Source organism: Bactrocera oleae, chromosome 6, assembly GCF_042242935.1.
Source record: "Bactrocera oleae isolate idBacOlea1 chromosome 6, idBacOlea1, whole genome shotgun sequence".
In the NCBI taxonomy this organism is placed as follows: Eukaryota; Metazoa; Arthropoda; class Insecta; order Diptera; family Tephritidae; genus Bactrocera; species Bactrocera oleae.
This window is the reverse complement of record NC_091540.1, coordinates 43,175,281-43,198,552: the sequence shown is the minus strand read 5'-3', so window position 1 is coordinate 43,198,552 and position 23,272 is coordinate 43,175,281. Positions and strand designations below refer to the sequence as shown.

The 23,272-nt window shown below is 34.3% G+C and overlaps 1 protein-coding gene across 9 annotated transcripts in view; it reads right to left on the bottom strand.

The window, feature by feature from the left end:
• Positions 1-23,272, bottom strand: part of Abl (tyrosine-protein kinase Abl) — a 71,427-nt gene that overhangs the window by 17,162 nt on the left and 30,993 nt on the right. The window lies entirely within an intron of this gene.

The window sequence follows — 23,272 nt, the reverse complement described above, 5'->3', positions numbered from 1 at the left end:
CCCAACCAACATGGTTCACATAATTTGCGCAATTGAGTTTATTTTTATTTCATTTTCCCGCTTTCTTTCATGTTAATAGTTAGTTACATAAATGTTTATGAGTAAACACATGTACCTATGTACGTATGTTGCATGTATGACGAACTGCTGGTGCCTTAATGTCTGTGCGTTTCCTTTAGCTGAGTGGCATATCATTAGGAGTTCAAGAATGGGCGATTAGAAATATGAGAATTACTTTTTCCTATAAATGGCCAAAAAGGTAAAGCAAGAAGTTAGAAACATTGAGAGAAGGAAAAGTCGTGAGATTTTTTTTACCCATAATTATGTAAGCACAACAAATTGCCTACGTTTATGTTATAGAAGCAGTGTCGAGACATTAGTAATTCAATTAATACGGAATTTGTGCCGTTATACCAACATAATTTTTTTAAGGCCCATTAAAGCCCGCATGAATGTAAATATAGATTGCTAAATAGTGTTTCATATATGTAAGTACCTATTCAAATAGTTTAATAATTCCATTGCAAGATGTGTCCAAGGTTCAGAATTCTTGAAACTATCTCGTTCTCATATTCGTATCATAAGTCCCGCTCGATTCAATTCGAATAGTATGGAATTTAAAAAAGATCCATTTTCTCACATTTCGATAGGTTATACCTTTAAAAATAACATACCAAAACTTTAAATCGATATCTCAAATAATTTTTGAGTTACAGCATTCTGAAGGGTAGCCGCTCAGTTCCATCAGCTTAATTAGTTCATTTATAAACACGCTTTTCTCAAAACTAAATTTTATAAATATGCTTGAATGATTACTCGGAGACAAATGATCCGAATGATTTTTTTCGAACGAAGGTTATTCTACGGATAATATCTTCTACTTGTAGTAGAGGTTTTTTTGGGTCTCATCCAAGCCATCATTGCAACAACGGAGGCCCTTTTTTTAAGCACCGAATATTATATATAGAGATATTAACAGCCTCTTCATCTGCCAAAAAGCTAACAAATTCAACTAAGTTTATACTTTTAGAACTTTAATACTGACTTTCGAACCAATGATATATATTATGTATATGTTTATGATTTATAGAAGATCCATTACTTGCTTAATTTTATAGTACATAAACTAACCATATTTCGTAGAAACTTATATGCATTGGCAGTTTTTCCATTCATACCTCATCATTGGTCTGAACGTATCCTCAATCCATTGTCAAACTACAAGATACTCATGCCCACGCGCAAAAATAAATCGATACACTCAGTTTATAAAAGGGTATGAGTGTGTGTCGGCGAAATATATAATAAATAAAAACTAACGATGAAGTATGTTTGTATGTATTCTTCTAAAAAATATGCAGCGTGTGCACTTATCAAAATGTGTAGTTTTAAATATATAAACTTTCATATAGAAATATATAATATAGATATGTATATACTGGATATATGTATGCATGTGCACGACTAATGGTGTGACTTTCTGCCTTTGCCCGATGTAGTGGCATTATTATTATAATAAAATGGGGCCAACGACCTGAAAGGCAGCCTCATTCATAGAAATAGCCGATGTACAACAACAAAATATATTTTAAAACTTCTTCCAAGTTGAGAACGCACTCTAATGGACTGAAATTCACACATACACACTAACTATGTGTCACTATGTATGCACGCGGCTACAAAAGCCAACATATCATCATAAAAAGTGCAGAGGAAAGTGACGAAGTTCTTAAACACACTCATGTGGATATACACATTGGCTTGTACATATTGTTGTGACATATTTTGTATATATGTAGACACTTATGTACATATATATCATTTATTGGGCTGTCCCACTGATTCTCCGCTGGGTGCTATGAACTTTGTTGTGATTTCTATGTAAATAGAACATATGTTCATTCCAAAATATAATTTGTAATTCGAAATAAATTTGTTGATTCAGAAATTTTTAGTTAAATATATTTTCATGATTATTTCAAGCATTATATTTAAATCTACCAAGTGCCAAAAATAAAGTGTTAAGACAACAAGAACTAGACATTTAATTTAAAAATAATTAAAATTTTTAACCTGAGGAGTTGTATCTACTCCTGAAAATAATGAATTTCAGGATTTGCATGTAAGTTGAATGTACGTGCACTTGAGATTATTCTCCCATAATTTGAATTTATGAGAATGTTTACCCATCGTCTAAAAATTTTCACACGGCCTTCTTAGATGTACAGTGGCGAGCAAAATTGAGTGCATGTTTACAAAACTGACTTTCATCACCCATAAAAACAAAACCACACAAGCAAATCCAAATTTTTTTTTTGTTTTATTTTTATTATTTAATTTGTAACAAATTCTAGTAAAGAACAATGACTAATAAGAAAAATTCGAAGAGTTTGAGAGAAAAAACGAAAGAAACTCGCATAAACTCAATTTTGCACGTGTTATGACTTCCAAGTATTTTGCCCTCTCTCTTCTCTTCTCAGCATAAATCAGCCAGATTCACCGTTATATTTGTTCTTATGCTATTTTTGATGTTCTTAGTGCAGTTTAAACGGTGTTTCGGGCGAAGCAAAGCAGTTTTTGTGAATTGGTTTCGAATTAGAAATAATTTGTCGATATTTAAAAAAAAATGAGAAAATTATCTGAAGAAATGGAAAATAATGTTGTGAGCCTGACCAATAATGGCTGTACTACGCGGAAAATTTCCAAGAGGCTTGGTTTTAGCCAATCGGCGGTGATCGCAGTTCAAAAGAGGCGAAATGTGACTCCCAAACCGCAAGTCGCAGGTCGCAAAAAATTATTGAAGGACTCAGATGCTCGACTATTGATGTCCGAAATGAGAAAAAACAAGCTACTGACACCAAAGGGTGCTTCTCTGCTCATTAACAAAAAAGTTAGTAAATGGACTGCTAGAAGAGCGCTACGAGACATCGGATATATTTCAAGTGTGAAAAAAAACAAACCTGCATTGTCCGCATTGTTGTCAAAATTGGACCATTGATGATTGGAAACGTGTTGTCTGGTCTGATGAGTCCAAATTTAACCGTTTTCAGTCAGACGGAAAGCAATACTGCTGGCGTAGACCCGGAGAACGTATACAAAGACACCACGTAAAACAAACTATTAAACATGGCGGTGGAAATATTATGGTTTGGGGATGCTTTACATGGTGGCATGTTGGTCCTCTTCGTTTAGTAGATGGTATCATGCGAAAAGAGGACTATCTTCAAATTCTGCAAACCAATCTTCCCAATTTTATTGAGAAATGTGCTTATTCCGAACTAGAAATTTTTTTCAACACGATGGGGATCCGAAGCACACAGGAAAACTTGTAAAGGAATGGATTGGAAAACAACATTTTAAATTGATGGAGTGGCCAGCACAAAGTCCCGATCGCAATCCGATTGAAAATCTTTGATCAATAGTGAAAAGACGGATCGGGCAGTACGAAACAGCTCCAACAAACATTGGCAACCTTTGGGATCGTGTAAGAGCAGAATGGAGTCGTATTCCGAAAGATATTATTGAAAATTTGGTAGAGAGCATGCCAGACCGCGTAAAAGAAGTCATTTCCAATAAGGGTCTATGGACAAAATATTGAAATCTATTTAGTTATTGAACTTTTTTTAAACGTGCAAAATTGAGTTTAGGCGAGTTTCTTTCGTTTTTTCTTTCAAACTCTTCGAATTTTTCTCATTAGTCATTGTTTCTTTACTAGAATTTGTTACAAATAAAATAATAAAAATAAAACAAAAAAAAATTTGGATTTGCTTGTGTGGTTTTGTTTTTATGGGTGATGAAAGTCAGTTTTGTAAACATGCACTCAATTCTGCTCGCCACTGTATATACTTGCCAGGTCACTACGATTTTTTAAGTCACTCTGAAGTTTAAATTTTTTCACAAAAAACTATTTAATTTGGGAAGCCACCATCAGTATTTCGACTAGTCTTTCGTTCCTTCTTTTATTCATCTATTGTAATGATATATTTTTTGGCTTTTGGAATTGAACTTATTTTAAACAGAAAAATATTTTTTAAACGTCCTCCTGGAAATTGGCTACGGGGTCATGGGAATCCAAAATTTTTCAAAATAGATCACTGATTATTATAGTAAATTAAACTCTGTAAATGTACAAAATTTTTTAAATATATTTATTGGATAAAATGCCTCTTTAAAAACTACCCAAAAAACGCGTTTTTTTTTACTGGCAAGAGGATATAACCTCTTAAGAAACTGATGCTCAAAAGGCACCCGAAGAGACATATAGACATCCAGAAATAAATTAGTTCCTTTATTTTAATCATTTTTACACATCTAACCCTATTTATATTTTATTTTGAGATATTAGAAAAAATTAGCTGAACAATTCTGTAATATTATATTATATTATACTCTCTGCAGCATATTGGAAATCTATAAAAAATGAAAACTAGAAAAAAACTGAAAGCTATTCGAAGATAAACTAAACTAAAAATCCATTTTACTTTAAATTTAAATAAAAAAAAAAAATTACGGCATGTCATACACAGTGAGGGCTCGTTAATAACAAATTCCACCATCCACCAAATTTGAAGGATAACTTGCGAATTCAGCAACTAATGCTTGAAGAAACTTGAGCACTGACTAAGCTTACAATATGTATGTATGTAAAAACTGGAAAATGCTGGCTGATATTCGTAACATTTAAACGTTCGACTAAGAAGAGTAAAGTTCCTGCTGCGCGCAAAGGATGTGAATAAGCTCAAACGCTGAATGAGGCCAAACAGTCTGAATGGTGAAAGGATGCGAAGATAACATAGCCTAAGGTAAGTCGTGCCGAGTGCCTTTCTCTGTATAAGTTTCGACCTTTTGGCAGCAGGTTTATGCTTATGGTAGATAATACATGCAGTCTGCCACAATGCTCGTAAGACGATAAATGTTCACCTGCACAAAGACACTCGTGTGCGGGTACATGTCTACATAGATAATTTGTGAAAAGTACGATTTGACATGACATGAGAATATGGAGAATTTTTAGCGCATGCCACGACTGCCAATGCCAAAGTTCCATATACTTGTAAGTATGTAGTTCTACACAAATACGTATATTCGTCGGTAGTGTCGGTATTTTGTATCTCAGAGTTAGTAGGTCGAAAAAGGCATTTTGCGGCGTTGTAAAGGCAACAATAACAAGTAAGAAAGAGCTAAGTTTGGGTGTAACCGAACATTTTATACTCTTGCAACTTGCACGAATCAAAGCCCGGGAAATTCCTTCAGGTGCTGGCAAAACTTTATAAAAACACCTTCAAATGCAAAAGTGTATATAAATATGTGATATTAAGTCAACCGAAGAGGCTGAATTTAATATATTGAGATGATGATGAGACGGATGGGAATTCATTATATTAAGGTTATGAGGTTCAGATCAAGGTATAAACCAATTCCAATCTAATTTAGCGCTAAACCACATAACTTTAAAGAAAACTTGTCAATTTAATTACATTAAAATATCACAAATTTTGACCAACCTGAATGGTTTAAATACAGGTGGAAAGACGGAAATCATTTTATGGGGCATATTGGGGATAGTGAAAGGGACGGGCTCATTGCATTAATTTTGACATTGCATAGGTATGCACGAGAACACATTTTAAAGCAATTTTATATATAAATAATACTCACTGACCGATATATTCGGGATAAAACTTGTTCGGATAACGAAATTCATTAGAAGCAGTATATGGGAGTTGGTGGTAGTATTGGTAGTGGCGATCACATGTGCCAAATTACAGTTCTATATCTTGATTTAGTGTTAGTTTATGACACTTTATAGGTTTTCCTCCGATTACGCCCATCTACGAACTCGTTTTTTCTTTTTTGCCAAGTAACAACATTACCAAGTTTCATTACGGACGGACGGACAGATATCCGATTTCAACTTGTCTCGTCATCCTGATAATTTTTATACATATATGTATATAACCCTATATCTATCTCGATTAGTTTTAGGTGATATAAACAACCGTTAGGTGAACAAAACTATTCTACTCTGTAGCAACATGTTGCAAGAGTATATAAATGTGGAAGTTTATAGCTGTTGTAAGCAATATAATCAATGGCACTGAGGAAGCATCCTTTTGCACCCAGCAGCTGCAGGGTAGTAGTTGGTTCCTGTGGTTATATGGCTATAAAAGTCAAAATTTATCTTCGTGATGATCTTCGTGAGATGACTATTATCTTAACGGTAAGAGCAAATAGATATACCGCTATGTGTATGCAACTAAGCGTGTAGGTGTAAAAGCTGTTGAATGAGGTCACGAACGATTGTCTTTATATAATCCCAGGAATATACTTAGTGCAACATTTATTACACATCGTAAATAATGTTTGCAATAATTACCCATCTACCAGCATACAACAAGGACGAATTTAAAATTAATAGTCAATAGAATGGATATGACAGTTGAGTTTGCATTATTTCTAGTCACTAATATTATTTAAATCGAACTATTGTGATTGTTAATACACATATAACACCCGAAATTCCCATTAGTATCTGAACATTTTCCTCCTTGAATGCAACCTCATAAAACGTTTTATGTTCGAACCTAAGACCTCCAGTTTACCAAATAATCAACACTGGCAAACAACTTTTTTTTATTGAATTTTAGATAGTGAAACGTGTTTGTCATGTATGAATTTACAACAAATCAAAACAAATGTTCAATGATCCTTATTGGTAAGCGGTTCTCATTAAATGATTTTGAATTTAAAATAGATACACTTTCTAAGTACAAAGTTAACTGAACAAAAACTTGGAAAAGAAATTAATAATTCGAAAAGTAATGGCTGTTTGTGTTAATCCAGTTCGAAGCGATGCTCCTTGCGGTGACCATCACTTATCCTAGGAGATTCATTTAAAATCAATCGGACAGAGTGCCTGATCGAAGCTTTTTTAATTAATAAAATGGCGGTCTCAAGAAATTTTTTTCAAGATTTTTGATTTAAGATTTCAAAAATTCTTCATCATATTTCAAAAGTTTCACGTTTTCAAAAAGCTGTACAAATTTCACTGAAATCTATCGAATAACTCAAAAAGTATTTTTCGAGTTTACTTCAAATTTTGCAGAATGTTTCTAAGATATTATATTGTATTTTATGAAAATGCATAAAAAATTGTTGTTTTGAAAATTCTGATTATTCCTAACCTCTTAAGAAAAGTTGGTAAAACATTGGATAAGGTAAAAGATATAAGGATAAAAACGATACATACTATATTTTAGATCACACGCGCGGCGTCTGATTTTCTCCTAGTTAATCACCATAAATGCCTTCTTTCTTTCCATTTTGATATAATAAATTTTAAAAGGTTTAAAGTAAGAGCTAGTATCTGAGTGTATGTCTGGTAGCAAGTCGTTAGTGGCACCTGTGTTCTTTACTTGTAGGTGAGCTACATACTCCAACAGCATGGAAAATGCAGTCGGTGTTGATGTCTGAGTAAGTGTGGACAAAGTCAAAGAGTATGTGTAGAAAAGCGCAGCTGAAGTTGAGGTAAGAGTGAGTGTATGTAACGAAAATGGAACAGAAGTGAAAAAAATGAGTGAGTGAAAAAACTGAGTGAGAAAATTAAAGGAGAAGCGTAAAAGAATCTTCATTTATGCACATATGTCGAGGAATGGATTGCTGTGCGTAACGTCGTGAAGTATGAATAAAAACTGTAAGAAAAATGCGCAAGGATACTTCAAGGGTGAAAGATGAAATGCGTTAGTGCAAGAAAGCAAAGTGAAACACTTAAAGTAGTTGCACTAAGTAGTGACGCAGTCGATGGTCGTGTGACGCCACGGCACATCTACAAAGCTACTGGGCGCTTGTCAAGCACACATGTTTATACTGGTGTTGGTAAGACGTCAAGTATGCTAGTTATACCTATATGTTAGTTTGAAAGATGTCGGGAGCCTTGTCTGATTAGTCCTTGAACATTGTGTGCTTTAACTCAGGCCAAATGAGGGAGAAAAAAATTTTAAATTATAACAAAGCAAAGTTAAAGAGGATTGTCGTCTTTTGCAACACTGAACTCAATGACGCAAATGTGCGGACATATACATATGTATATACGAAAAAATCTCTACACTTGCTTGCAATCTAAAGCAAGTTGTCGATATTTGCGTCAACCGTAGCAGCAAGCTTTTGCTGTTGGTGTTGTAGTTGTTAAAGCAAAGAAATGACTTTCCTGAAGCTTGATAACTGGAAAGTTAATTCAAAAAACACGCACAGGACCAAGACTGCGAACACGCAGAGGTACTTGCAACTAGCATGTTGTGCTCTTGTGACAGCATATGTTGCACGAACATTGCTCCCAAATTGCAACGGTACTAACATATTGCATTTGTTGCTGTTGTTAAAGTAGAGAAAGAAGTAATGTTTTTTGTTTCCACTACTTTCTAGCTGGGACACGACAAATCCCTTTGAATACGCTAAGTCCACAACAACTTCTAGGCGGCAGAAAGAGGGGTATCTCGAATACCGAAAATATACTATAAGTATTCAGCAAACAAGTGCATCCACACAAAAACATACACCTAAAACTAAAGACATTGTTGCAGCAGCAAAAACCACTAATACAATTGCACAATGAATTTAAAGGAGCGGTAAACCTGAAGGGTTTGTTCGTCAGCAAGGCATGTAGTAGAAATTGTGAAGTATGCAATTGGAGTACGAGCATAAAGGGTGCCACTTCAAAAACTAAATAAATATGAATAAAGTTGCTAAAAACAAACATAGCTGGAATTAGTTATAGTTTGAGTTTGTTGTTACAACATGAGGGAATATTCATAGTTTCTTGGGGAAGTGAAATATTGTGGCAGGATACATTTAAATCCGAGTTGATGGTAATATTTTACTAATAGAAACGGCTTCACCGAAGCTATAATATCTTTCTTAGGTCAGCTCTTTGGCTTGGTTTTGATCGGTCAGTTTGTATGTCAACTATATGCTGTAGTGGTCCGATCTGAACAATTTCGGATATAGTAGAGTTGCCTTAGACAATTAGCTATGCCAAATTTCGTGAAGATATCTTCTTGAATATGAAAGTTGTCCTTGCAAGAACTTAATTTTGAACGTGCAGTTTATACTAAAGCTATATGCTATAGTGGTCCAATATCGGCGGTTCCGACAAATTTGCCATTTATTCAATCTAATGCGGTTTTGCAAAGCTTTCATTTTCCCCAAAGAATTGTTTTCTTTTATTTTTCACTTTTCTCTCATTTCATGCCATTTGCAAAAGGATTTTACAGTTCATACATATGTACGTATGTTATGTAACATATATCAAGTATCCAGTAGCCGCAATTGCAATACACTCCTTTATGAATTTTTAGTTCTTGAATTCCGACAACAGTTCAAAGAACTTCTACGCTTTTACTTCTTTTCACTAGCACTTCTACTACTTTCGTTGACTGCATCGAACTTTTTTCCGGCATTTGCTTTTGTGCTCTGACTGCGTTGGAAAATAATTGTTTGTATGTAAATGTATATATAATATTTGATGAACGAAATCACAAAGTAATGAGCAGGAAGGCGTTCCGGTTGCCGGTTGAATGGCTTCGAATAGTGTTGTGGCACGAACCTGAAAGTAAGTAACACAATAACTGGGGAAAAAGCGAAACAATTCAGTGAGCAAACGGAAAGTAAAGCGAAGAAAAAAGTTAAGAAATGACGTTAAACAACATGCGAATTGTAGCATACTAGAGCATACACACATATAGACGTATTTAAATTTAAGCTTGCCAGTGTCAATCACAGTGTTCAAATCGCATTTTTTGTTAGTGTCTGCCCTTCATATTCACCATTGATATTCTTTTTATTGGTGGATTTTCTGCGTACAAGTTAGTTTACATTTCTTTCTTGTTGTAAAAATCATAAGCTCTCATTTTACACAGCTTTTAATGGAGCCGTACACTTGTTTGGTATCTGAAATCTTGAAATTTGACGCCAGCATCAATCTCGTTGTGTTAATAATAGACTGCAATTTTCCAATTCTCTCAACTGGGTCAGTAATGGCGCCAAAGCAACGGACTAAGTCAGCATCATCCCACCGAAAGCACCGTAAGCGCGTTGTTGTGTTTATGCTTTTCAATAGTGTATGTGTATATTTGTTGCTTTTATTAAGCTACAAGCACTGCAATTCAAATCATTCATATTCTTCGCTTTCATGCCAGTAGTTAGTTGTATGCGAAAGTTTCATTGTGGCCATTGTTCGTACGGCTCGGCCTATCTTGCCCTTGGCAGCACTTTTCAATGAGCCCCAGATATTCTTTACGATAATATAAATATATGTATATGCAAGTTTGTGTGTGTGTAGTGTTGTGAATTGCTGGCAAAATCCATTTGATGGCACTTTAAAGCTGCTGAAATAATTACAGATAAACGCACACACACAAGTAATGTGTAGCCAAGTAGTTGCATAGACCGAGTCGTGCTGTTGATAATTTTGCAACGCTGACATAATAATGAGAGAATTGCTCAAGTATTCAAGCATCATTAGCTTAAATTTCACAATCACAGACACATAGTTTCGCTGCATTTGACGCATCAATTAGATTTTCGTAAGTTTTCGCTTTGCTTCTAAATAATTACGCAATGCTGTTGCGAATATTTAATTAGTCGCCGCCAACTCGTCGCGGTAACTCATCAAGCGACAGTTGTGACAAATGTGCATTCTCAGCATCGTCTGCCAGTTTGGCAGACACCAACTACTGGACTTGCAGGGCAGACGCTCAACTTCAACTTCTCCGACTAACTTCAATTCCATTTGCCGGCACTACAATTTAATTTGTCTTCTGCCTTTGCGCCTCCATTGAAGCGGAAACAGCGCGACCGGCGCAGGCGGAAGCTTACGTCCGCACGATGTCTCACTCAGTCGACAGTTTGGGCACTGCAAATAGATACGACGAGCGAAATGCGCTTGCTCGCCTTTGTTATATCGCCCCTGCCGACTGACGAGTTGCCCGCCAGCAATCGCCTGCCTTGTCAACGAGCAATCATCTGCAGAAATGGCAACATTTGTTGCTGCCATTTGCCTGTCATCCACATACAAGCATAAATACACACATAAGTACATATGAAATGAGCTTCAATTCGTAATTCATTTCCTCAGAGTTCGTCTGTCTTAACTCCATCAAATGCCACACTGTCGACGCTCATTCAGTCTGTGTTTTCAGAGTTGCATTATTCGTTTTGTGCGAATTTGCGTCGCCTACAGCACGCCACCGTTGTCGCCTTACAACTGTTCGTTTGTCTCGCTGCAATTCATTCTCATAACCCACCCAAGATTGTCTGACGTAAGTCAATTCGTCATTTGGAGTATCTGCGGCTGGTGCCTTTTGTCGCATAAAACACATTTAATTTTTTGCTTCATTTAATATTGTACTTATTTATATGTATGTATGTATGTCAAACAATTTCCATGGAAGTATAGTAGCTATCATTGAGAAAAACTATTTTGGCATTACTTAATGGTGCATAGGAAAACTATAATTGTATTTCGTTGTGGGAAATTTGATAAATGGCGTGTTACATACCGTTATATGTAAGTACAATATGTATAGTTATATTTAATTTCGGGCAAGCTAGAACACTCTGTGCATGTTGAGAAAATGAACAATTTATGCGACTTTTCGATCCACGACCATAATATAGGAAAATTTAAAGTAACAGTGCTAGAAAATCTTAGTGTTGTCATCAGAGAGATATCACAGTATCTTGACAAGTAGTGGACCCTACATTCATCGAACGCATCATTTCTGTTGACGATACGTGGGTTTATAAATATGATGTCGAAACTGTCAAACAATCTAGCGAATGGCGCTCCGAGATGTACCGAAACCGAGAAAAATAAAATTCGCTGAAGTTACTGAAGGCCATGAAAATTCGGCCATTTTTTAAATTAAACATTTTAAAGTAAAGCTGACTTTATTCTCAATATATTATCTATTTAATGTTATCTTCTGTGAATACAATAATCCTATATGCAAAATCAAAAAAATGTGACCAGTTGGGAACATCCAAGTAAAAACTCACACACATATACAAGTAGTATATACCGTCATGAGTCATGACGTTTTACAATTCAACTTCATAGCCAAGCAGAGTAAGGTCAAAATTGGATGCTTTCACAATTTTCGGATTTTTGCACAATTTCGGTAAACAATTTGTTTAATAATAACGTTAGCTTGACGTTCGTGAAGTATCCTTTACAAATAAGCGCACACGTACGACGAGTGTACCCAATTCATTAAAACCGTAAAATAAATATTTGCACAAGCACCAAATAGACGAAAAAATTTAAACGAAAGGGAAAAAAAGGTATGTTCATAATATTTAATAAAAACGAAGTAACACAAGAACAAAAGAAAGAAGAAAATTTATGAGATTCTAGATATGTCAATAGGGTATTGCGAGAAATGATACTTCAATCAAATAGAGTGCAATGTAAATATAAAACACGTTTTTGCTTTTAACCCACCGTTTGTTGGTGGTCAGCGCCGGCGCTGTTTTGTTATAGAAATCTTTCAGGAATACAATTTAAGCAACAATACAAAGTATTGCATGATATTCTTGAGTAAATGTTCCGCATACTATGGTCAATTATATTGAAATAGAAGCGTAAGAAATGCGGCACAGAATGAGCATTATCGGTAGGCAAGATAAAGAGTGCAGAAAAATCGAAAAGAAAGCTATGTATTGTATAATCAAAGAAAGCAAAAGCAAACCGAGTCGTATCAACTGGATGGAAAAAAGTGTAAAACCACCCTCACATATGTGTATACATTTTATGCACCGGTAAAAATTTCACTCTTAAAAGGCTTCAGTGAAGTGCAACAACTCGACGCTCCAACGCATTTACTAGAAGAACTACGGTTTTATGCGTTATGTGGGTGGAAACACATTGGGGTGTGATATTTTTTTATATAAATTATTATTTTTATTGTACCCTTTTCTCTCTTGGTTTAAAATTCAATTAACCTTATAGGCATAACCTTACCTTTATCAACTGTTCTCAATATCATATACTCACAACTCGGTAGGGGGCGTTGAGGTCAAAATGTTCACAACGCTAATATTTTTTGAAGCAGTCATAACCATCTTTGGTGTATTCGACGTCTCACGTAAAATAAAAAATCTAAGAAATTAAACTCGTTAGATTGAGATATGGTTGGAATATCTTTAAGCTTGACTTTTTTTCAGAATAAGTTATGTTTGTTGTATAATACCTAAGAGAATATATGTGTTTAGTCAACACCCTTACCAATTTAATTAATTTGAAAAGTGTAATACCTATATACAACAACAATGCTAAAGTAAAGTGAGAATTTGGTGAGTAAAAGAAGTTTCGAAAAATAACAATCACCCTAATGTGCATGTGTAATCGGTAAGCATATGCATGTTGCATATGTTGCAAGGGCGTTGACGAAAATGACGATAGCTTAATCCACATGCGTGCTGCTGCTGTACACATAGCACATACGCTGAAATAGCAAAAATATTTACTCCGTGCCTCAATAAATATGTGACCGGAAAAACAAAACGAAGCGCCGAGGAAATGAGTAATGAGTAGAAGCATAAAAATCGATAAGTGTAGTAGAAATATGTATACATATGTGAAAGTAAGTATGTGAGTATAATAAGGATGAATTGGTAAGACTTGCTGTGGCACAAGAGAGGGGCTCCACGGGGGACCCGGAGAAGACTTGCACTTGTATGAAATGTAGAAGTGAGATGGAACTGTGGTATACCTTTATATTTATGACTTTGCAGGGAAAAAAATCATTGCAATTTTTTCGTCATTACACGAACAACTGGGGGAAAATACGACTGTGTAAAAATGGATAAAATGCAAGTTAGCAGCCGAAGAACGGCGCAGCGAACGTAGACAAATACATGCGCGCAAACAGGACGAAACAATGCACCAGCAATGGTAGTGTATGTGTGTGGGTTTGGCTAAGTGTATTGCAAGTACGGGCTGAAGGATGACTTTTCCGTTACTGCCGTCACTCCTGATGCCGCACATGAAATCGAGACTTTAGCCGTCGTGTGGAGCCGTTGATGCCTGCGCAAATATCAACAATGACACTGGGGAATTAATGTGCTCATATGAATAACGACAACAAAAAGAACAACAATGCGAGGCAACAAACAACACAAACAACGGTGACAGCGCTAGTGTGCATTCTTTACATAAAAACAAAACAAACAAAAAAAATCGTATATTTTGCCAAAAGCGAAAATTTAACAACAATGGAAAAATATTGGAATTGCACATAAAAGTGGCTCAGTATTGGTGATATTATTAGTGAAATGCTCATCCATTCATTCATCCCACCTTATATATGTATGTATGTATGTACTATGTATGTAAGCGGATGCAGTCAGGGTAAATAAAAGTGATAGTGTTGTGCTGCTGGCTTTTCGTTTGTTCGTTAGCCAAAAAATGGCGCAGCTTTCGTTTGCATGTCCTTGGCCTCCACAACTGAGGCATTGAGGCGGCCTAGGTTGTGATGCTAGAAAGCGGGTAGCAACTTATTATGCTTTGCAAATACATGCCGAATTTTTGCAATTTGTATGGAAAGTATTTTCCTGTAAACAAGCATTCATAAACTCTTGGTTAGCCGCAGATTACTTGTATAGTATGGCATAAAGGGCTCTTACATTAGAAAATTAAAGCATAACATTCAAAAATAGCTTAAGCATTTCAACCATTTATTGTTTTTAATTATAAATATATAAATTATTATAAATATTAAATATTATATTACTGAATGTATCAAAAACCAAAAAAAATGTTTCAACATTATTGTTGAATACAACGAAAACTCTTTGAAAGATTAAGCAATTGCAGGGGCCACTGGTCAAGTGGTGGGCTACAACTAAACCTCAATATTTCTATTTTTATATTGTTCGCTGCGACAGCTCAATGATAGGGTGGAAGTCAATTTGGAAGGACATTCTATGAAGGTCTTATTTGCAAGTGAAATTACTTGTCTAAACAAGCATTAGTCATAAATTCAATAAATAAGAAAGCAAAGCGGAAGAAAAGTCAAGTGATGTTATGAAAATGTAAATATGGTTTAAGTGTTTGTGAGGGAAATGCATGACAAATCATAGTCTAATATTGCGTTTTGAATGATTGGAAGTTAGTACAGTGTGTATCAGAAGAACGTATACTAATCATAAAAAAATGTATCCAGTGACTTAAAGAATTATATGGTTATATAAATATGTATTCTTATCCAGGGAAAATTTTGCATAAAAGGGTATGTGAATACACTAATGATAATGCTTCAAACTAATGGAGCACAGGATTCTAATAGTTTTCATTATATTTACATTGTTATATCTATATTTTGCACTTTAAAAAATGATCCGTTATGTATGCATGAATTGATTTTATATATATATATATGTACATATCTGTAATAGAATGACCCAAATGTTCACGGCGTTAAAGTAAAGTCACATACTTACGATTTGATAGTAGATAAATAAGTTAAATAAGGCGTATATTTACCTGGAAATAAAAAAAGTAAGTTAGTAAAATCAATATTCTAAGAATTTGCACGTTGTTGCAAAAAAAAAATTATTGCATTTTCGTTGATTAAAAAATTTTAAATTGGAAACAGGATATTTGTATGAACGATGTTGTTCACTGCACTGTATATCGAATACTGGCTAACGGATTCTACTTTAATGGAGTATTTCATTGGATCATCTGAGAAAACTTACCATAGTAAGTTATATTTTTTAAACGAATAGAAAATAAAGATTTCAACGAACATAAAGCCAACCAAATTTAAAAAAAATCTGATATTTTGACGAAAGAATTTTTCTTTAAATATTTTAATTAAAACAAGAAAAAACGTTAACTTCGTATGTACCAAAGCTAAAATACCCTTCACGAATAGAAAAGGTTCCTTACAAGAACTTGATGTCGATCGTTCAATTTATATGGCAGCTATATGCTGTAGTGATCCGACCAGAACAATTTCTTCAGAGATTGCTGTATTCCCTTATGTAATAACCCATGGCAAATTTCGTGTAGATATCTCGTCAAATGAAAAATTTTTCATACAAGCTCAATTTGTATGGCTATATGCTATATTGGTTCAATATCGGCGTTTCCGACAATTGACCAACTTCTTGGGGAATAAAGGACGCGTGCAAAATTTCAGATCGGTATATCATATCATGTACTAGTTCGCGTGTATACAGACAGACAGACGGACATGGCTAAATCAACTCAGCTCGTCATGTATATATGCTATAGTATCTCCGACGTTTCCTTCTATGTGTTATACCCAGTTCAGGATATAAAAATACAGTGTGTTTGAGACATAAAAGGGAAACATTTATTTTAACAAAAAATTTATAAAAGATAAAAATAAGTGTGAGTTTATCCAAATAGGTCCAAATCGTAGGTTTTTTTTTATAGGGCACGTAGTTTTGTCGTAAATCGCGATAACCCGTTTTTAATTCTTAAAAATTCAAGCATGCCCTTCTTCTTCCTCTTCCCGACCTGAGATAGCCGTAAATTATTTTTTATTCTTTCATTGTTGTTATTTTATTTTTTCCAATGGGTTTTATCCTGCAATGATTTTGTTAATTTTCAAAAATTATTTACCCTGGTCTAGTAGACTGCTTTTACAAATAAAGTCAAAATAAGGTGAAAAAATATTTGAAATCAAAACAGTTACATTGTGTTTGGTTAAAACTTAAAATATATAAAATATAAAAATTAAACTACAAAAACTTGACAATATGAAAAAGGTTGTAGACCTTTTTATTATCTTCAGCTTTGGCATTTAACTTTATTCGATAAGATTTTTAGTTTTGTCGAAAATCGAGATAACATTTTTTTTACCTTCAAAACTTAAACAGCAAAATAGGGGTATTATCAAGGACTTGATGAAAACTAGTTGCTAGATATTATTAGTTGTTTGATTACAGTAAACTCGAAAATTCAATTATAAATTACAATTACTTTCATTAAAAGATAAAAATAAATCATTACAAGCATTCACGTTTTTATTTAACTCGTACACTGAAACTTTCTTCTGCGCACTTGCGGCAAAAAAGAAAATCAAAAGGTCAATGCTTTATTATTTCTGCAAATATTGATAATGAAAACGGCAATAGCAACAATAAATAACAGGCACGAATTGGAAAAGCATTACATTGTTTTGTTTACACAATTTTCGCCCAATTATTCACTCGCCTTACTCAATAAACGCACAGTCAATGAAAAGTAAGATCACAATATGTACTCGTACTCGGCACTGAAAGTCAAATAAATTTCAGGTTCACGTGCACACAAACACACACATATACGCACACACATGCAAACAAAAATAAGCAAATTGCATAAACAATGTCGGAATTGGCTAACTCGCCTATCGAATCGAAGGTATGAATGAAACTGGCTAGCGCTCGAGATTGCGAATCAGAAAGCATCCGACAGGTAAACGCTCATAAAAATGAAATGCGAAACAAAGCGGCAAAATGCCAAAAATTACGCCAAACTTGTACAGCGAAAGCACGGGCTTGTTGCCGGCTGTTGTTTGTTATTTATACTGCTGTACACACATATGTACATACTTGTACAAACATAATTGTGTTCATTGTCTCTACGAGGGAAATTATTTAGTGTGCTATAGATAAACTCCTGCCGCTGCTCGAGCAATTGTGCAGCGAGTGAATTTTATTCATGTTTCGCGCACATTTGTATGCACATACACATGTTTGTTTATATGATATTCAGGGTTACTGTGTACTTATTCAATGTGGCTGATAATGAGACATCGGTGCAAACAAATTTGAATGGATACATGGAATGGATAAATGTTCAGGCGCATCATATGAGATATTGAATAAGTGTTTAATTGCTACTTTATGTGAGTGAATGAAATAACGTCTTCATAAAAAATTATTGCTGTAAGAAATTTGATTGTACTTGAAAACGTGGGATAATGCGCTCATATCTAATTAATGCATCTTATTCAAACTATTATTATTAATTTTTCTTTTTCATTAAACACGTTTTTTAATAGATATTTAATGTTATTTGAAATTATAGTAAAAAAAATTGAGGTAGCTCAAAAAATTAAACAATAATCTGTGGTAAATTTCGTGAATAAATAAAATAGTTTTCCATACGAGTATGGCAGCTATGTATATGCTATGTATGTTCGGAGATTATATTGCGGCCTTGGACAATAATACATGCCAAATTTCGTGAAGATAATTTGTCAAATAAAAAAGTATTCCAACTATATATAGTCCATAGTTGTCTGATATCGGCAGTTTGGATAAACAACTGCTCAAAAGATATCTCAAAAACTGTTCGCGTATACACGTATACCGAGCCGGACATGGCTAAGTCAACTCAGCTATTCAGGCTGATCATTTACATACGTATATCTTTTATAGGGTCTCCGAAGTTTCCTTTTGAGTGTTACAAACTTCATAACAAACTTAATATACCCGTCGGTGTATAAAAAGTGCCATGGGACCCAAAATAAGATAATAGCCACAGGGTGGTTCATATTATGTTTCTTATTTTTGTAGTGATATATGGTACATACATATATTCTCGTAAAAGTAACTTGCTATTGGAAATCTCGAGATAAAGTCAATTTCATGTCGCTATTGAACGAAAATATAAACCTTATAAATTTATTTTTCGACGATTATACGATTTTTCTTTCCGTAGAGGTTCTTTTGATGTCAAGGATTGGTCTAATTGCCGCCATTTTATAAAAAAAAATGTCAATATAAAATTAATTATTTTCTTTACACTTAAATACATGTTAACAAAAGTCTAAAAGCCTGGCTGAAAAGAAATTCGTTTTATTTTCTTTACCCTCAGAGTAGATAGTCAAAGTTATGCCTTGTTTAATTGCCCTAGACTAGACTAACCCTTGGTGCTCATGAAACAGAAACTTGACGCCTTTAGACATTTTTGTGGCATGAATCACTGGTATATATGGTAGACATCCATAAACGATTCAAGCCGCGAGGACGAATGCCGAACGAGTAATTCATAAGATACGTATATCCAGGAATTGTCACTAAGATATTGGAAAACGACGTTTGCAGCAACTTCCACAACATAACAAGCTATGGCAACCCAATACGAATTGCCAAATTAAATTACTGCGAACGAGATATTTAGATACACTTTATTTCAAAGTAACTATAGGGTAAACATTGGTGAGTGGTGAATCGAACAATCAGGTAACAAAATATCAAGTAGATGAACTAAAAATGGAAAATAATTAAAATTAATAACTGTAAATTAAGCATATTAAATACAAATAGAAAATGCAGGCATCAAAATTTTACCAAACAAGCATAAAACTCCATACATAGTTGGCATAGCGAACTCTTTCAATCGAAATTTGATGCAACACACGCCTTGAACTGCCGTGAACTCTATGCACGCACTAAAATGCTAAAGTAAAAGTTGTGGGTTTTCTTCCCACAACTCCACGCATACTGCTTTACTTAGGTATTTAAGTGAGATTTTTCCCTGTTACATATTTGTTTTCACGCTGCTTTACGCTTTGTTATTGTTGCAACACGCACAAATTCATTGGAAGTGTCTTCCGCATCAAGCCGTATACCATAGGCTTATAGGTGTATTCACTACGAAGTCACGGCGTAAACACCAACAGGCACATGCTCATTACATGCGACGATTTGAGGATGAATGGCGGAATCGGAAAGCCGGTTGAACAGCGTCAAAGGCGGGAGGAGCACTGAGGTTAGCTGCAAGTCGGTGTGTGCGCTTAAATGTGTGGCTTGACAGTGAAACCATTAAAGAGTTTATTGAAATTGTAAACGGCATTGGAGTTTTTTCTCTCTGTTTAGTTGTTATTGTTGTTGATGAAGTTGCTCGATAAAACAATATTAGAAAACAGGAGAAACCCGATTGATACGGGCCAACTTGTGGAAAAGCATGGAAAATTGTTGCCGTCACAAATGTTGGCATTTAGCGGTGAATGGTTAATGACAAACCAACATGCCAGTAAACCAGTTTGCCTGTAGCACAAAGTTGTGAAGTCTCTCAGCTAGAGTAAGATGTGTGTTGGGTCATGTTTGTGCTTCGAGCATACGCCCACGCTACTTTGGAAGCTTTTCATATAATTTCCTATTGATTTTCTATCTAATGAGCCTTAAAATGCGCTCTTTGTTCTTGTCTTTATTTTTATGAATACACTATCAGGTTTTTATTTAGAAAATTATTGCTGAATTCCGAAGTTTATTTGACTATGTAATTGAAATGAAAGCATTCAAAAAAAAACTTCTATTTACAAATGAAGGCTCACAGCAAAGGAAAAAAGCTTTAAACTTTAATAGACTAGAGATTAGACGCAAGAAACGTAATATTGTATAGTGATATTCTGTAACAGTTTGCCGCAATAATTTTTAAATTTTTAGTGAAAGCATAAAAATGTGTGTAATATATTTAAACATTTATCGCAAATTTACTTAATAAGTTATGATTGGCTGTTAACATTTCGACAATTAAATAATACATGCAGACAAAGCAAATTACAAAAAAGAAATCATATTTTGTTGCATGTAAGACTTTCTCTTTTTCTTTATTTGTTAAATAATAATGCTTACAAAAGTGGCTGGTGATGCAGCGTATGAGGAAATAATAAATAACAGTAAAAACTTATTACATTGCAGACATACATATGTACATACTTATGGTAAACCGATAACTTTATAGATACATACATTGTTCCATTATATTGGAAATAATGATATATAGTATTAGAACCTTCTTGTTTGTTTTGAAATTATTGTTAGATATTTTCTAAATTGCATGTGATTGCTCAATTTCCTATTAGAAGTAGAAAATATATATACATATGTAGTTACTCGAGTACATTAAATTAAAATGATTTTCTCTAATTTAACAAAATTTAATAGAAATATTTAAGAATATGTTTTTTCTAGTATAGTTTATTTTTTAAATAAATAAGAGCACAACCAAATTACTATAATTGGTTTCAATGACTACGCACATTCCTATGGCGATATGCTATCTGATCAAATTTGACACCGACTGACCAAAAAATAAATAAATTTTCACCTATTCCCTACCTCACAAATATTTATTATCGCCTTCAAAATCGGCTCCTGAGCCTACTTGTTATAAGCCACGCCTGTAATGGCCGTCCGTGCCAAGGTTTTTTCGGCTTCGGCTCATTTTTGGAGCGCCAGTTGCAAGATTGTTAAAAAAGGTTAGGAGGTCATTATCAAGAATCTTTTTTGCGATTTCTAAACATTAACTAAATGTGTTGAATCAATCCAAAAGTGATATTGAGTTCCTTTGCTAACTCTTTGGTGCCAACACCGCGATTTTTAAGCACTGTTTCTTTAACTTTTTCCTATGTTATCGTCATTAACAGAGGAGGATGGACGACTCGTATGAGACAAGTTTTCGATAACTTCACCAACTTAACACGTCTGCTTTGTGCCACTCAAATACTTGTGTTCGTGATAAAGTAGACTCCTCAAAATATTTCTGCAACATTTTCAATGATTCCGTAGCTGTGACTCCATTGGAAACACAAAATTTGTAATTAGAAAAGTTTTTATCTTCCACAAACTCTACAGTAAAAAATTCTGTAACTAGTACTAAAAAATTTAGAATGTCAGTTATTTGCACTAAGTGTCTTCGGTGCATTCTATTAAAAGATTGTTTGCGGGATTTCTCTTCCCAAAAACATACAAACTTGTTTCAATAGATTATGAGAAATACCCACAGTTCCAACAATAAGGCATGTAATGACAATATGTCTCTATAAATAATCTTCAAGAGAATAAATCTTCATCAGAAAAATAATGCATTTCGCAAATCATAAAATGTGAATACCTTGATGGCCTACAACGACTATCGATTGTAATCTCCTTGAGCTAAACTGTGTTTCTGAACTTTTTTTGTCGATAATTGTCGGCATATTGTAAAAAATAGTTTTGGCCATGTTGCAAGCAAGCAAATCTAGACCGTGTAGTGAAATCACTGTAATGACTTTGTAACGGTAAAGGTAGAAATGATGGCTAACATTTTTGCATTGGTAGAAAAGCAAAACAACACCACAAATGACAACATAAAATCTAATTAAAGGTGGTTTAAATGTCACAGCCCACACAGTGTCAGACCGCAAACATTTAGTGCAACAATAAAAATAACAAACTAAGAAACATATAAAATGAAAACACCACAATGGGTGGGGGATAGAGCTGTCACATGTAAAGGCATATTTACATACAAACATATGTACCTATGTATGTATATAGGATGGAGAGACACACCGACAAGGGCAGCCCAGCCGACTGTAAAAAGTGTGCTCCCACAAACTAGTGCAAATGAAATACACACGCACACACACATTAACGTGCTCGTCTGCTAAAAATTAATAGGTAGAAGGTTTCGACTTTCTCAGTGCCTGTGGTTTTCATTGCCCAGGCGACGCTTGTATTTACATACACATATTTGTTATCACAAACACTCGTATATATATACATATCCATATGTACGAATGACAACAAGCAACTAAATTAACATTAACGGTAACTACCATAAAATGTTAGCATTGTTGTCATAATATTTTGCGTTCGTTTGAAACATATTTGCAAACAATCGTTTGCATAATTCCAACAGTGGCATAACGGCAATGTGTAATTTTGTCAGCTTTTAAAATTTGTATGTAATTAAAAGCGGAAAATAGCAAGCTTAATGGACGTTGTCAATGGAGGCTAGGCAATAAAGTTTAATGACCTTTTGGAGCAACGAAGAATTTGCTTTTGAGAAAAATTTACGCAAATGGAGGTGGAAAATATTCTAGTTCTCAGCCCCAAAAATTCGTTTGAGTTACATACAAGTATGTAGTTGTGAACACATTTACTACAATTTATTAGATCTTAGAGAGAGAGAGCTATGCGGGTACATGTCACAGTAACTTGAAAGTAATCGATATAAATAAATACAAAAAAAATCCTATGAAATCTAACCTAAAATTTTGTGTAATTTGAAAACCTCTCTGTAAATCAAATTTATTAAATTTCAACAAGATATTTTCAAAAGAGGTTGTGGGTGGTATGCCAAGTTACCCTTCTTGAATGCATAATATCTGATCAAATTTGACCCGGACTGATCCATTTAAACTGCGCGCACAAACCAAATCGATACAATTCTTTTTTCTAGATTATTGCAACTTTTTTATGT